Source organism: Lepisosteus platostomus, chromosome 1 (genome assembly GCF_059453375.1).
Source record: "Lepisosteus platostomus isolate fLepPlt1 chromosome 1, fLepPlt1.hap1, whole genome shotgun sequence".
Taxonomy (NCBI): domain Eukaryota; kingdom Metazoa; phylum Chordata; class Actinopteri; order Semionotiformes; family Lepisosteidae; genus Lepisosteus; species Lepisosteus platostomus.
In genome coordinates this window covers 74,603,091-74,603,940 of record NC_142611.1, presented here as the reverse complement: position 1 = coordinate 74,603,940, position 850 = coordinate 74,603,091, and the positions used below count along the sequence as shown (strand labels likewise).

Here is an 850-nt window from a genome sequence, read left to right as displayed (position 1 = left end):
ATTGTCATAGCAATATAGTAATAGTAATAAAGGATTTATTTGTTTTTTTATAAATTTATAAATTTACATATTATATCAGATATGATGTACAGTATGTGTTAATAAAAATATCCAGTCACCTTTTGTGGCAAATACATATTAACCATTTGATCATTGGGGCTTATCAGAATAAAACTCCTCTGTGTCTCTCCGGGTGTGCAGAGGTCAGGGCTGGGACAGGGCTGGGGCACGTGCTTGTGCAGCAGGAGTGGCTCTCTGGTTGTGTTGAAGCCAGGGCTGGGACATTCACATGTGCACCCGAAGTGACTCTCCAGCCTGGGCCTGGACATGTGTGTGTGCACGTGGGTCCTGAGCAAGGGGAGGAGCCAGTGGACCAGCTTCCTCGTCGTAGGGAACTTGGGCTTCTGCCAGGAATCTGGAGAAAGTTGGATTTATACAGAGAAGATTAGCATGGCCCATCCGCAAGGATAACATGCAAATTTGTGTAGTGTTCCATATTTTTTGTCTCGTTGGTGTAATTCCTTTTGCATGTGACTCTGGAGGTTGGGGTTCAAATCCCACGCCGGCAGAGTAATCCTACTCCGTTGGGCCCCTGAGCTAGGCCCTAACCCCACCTGCTCCAGGGGTGCTGTATAAATGACTGACCCTGCGCTCTGACTCCAAGTATCTCTCTCCATATGTGTGTCTGAGTGTCTCATGGAGAGCAAGCTGGGGTATGCGAAAAGACAAATCCTAATGCAAGAATTGTATATGGCTCATAAAGTGATCTTAACCTATCTTATCTGAAGTAGGAGATGGGACACTGGCTGCCAGTGCTCCCCAGAGCAGATCTGACTGATGTGCTGGTGTC

The 850-nt window shown here is 46.6% G+C and overlaps 1 non-coding gene across 1 annotated transcript; it reads left to right on the top strand.

The window, feature by feature from the left end:
- The first annotated feature begins 394 nt into the window (after positions 1-394).
- Positions 395-502, top strand: LOC148678721 (U6 spliceosomal RNA). Its single transcript, XR_015940458.1, has one exon. It is a non-coding gene; the product is annotated as a U6 spliceosomal RNA (small nuclear RNA).
- Positions 503-850: the final 348 nt, after the last annotated feature.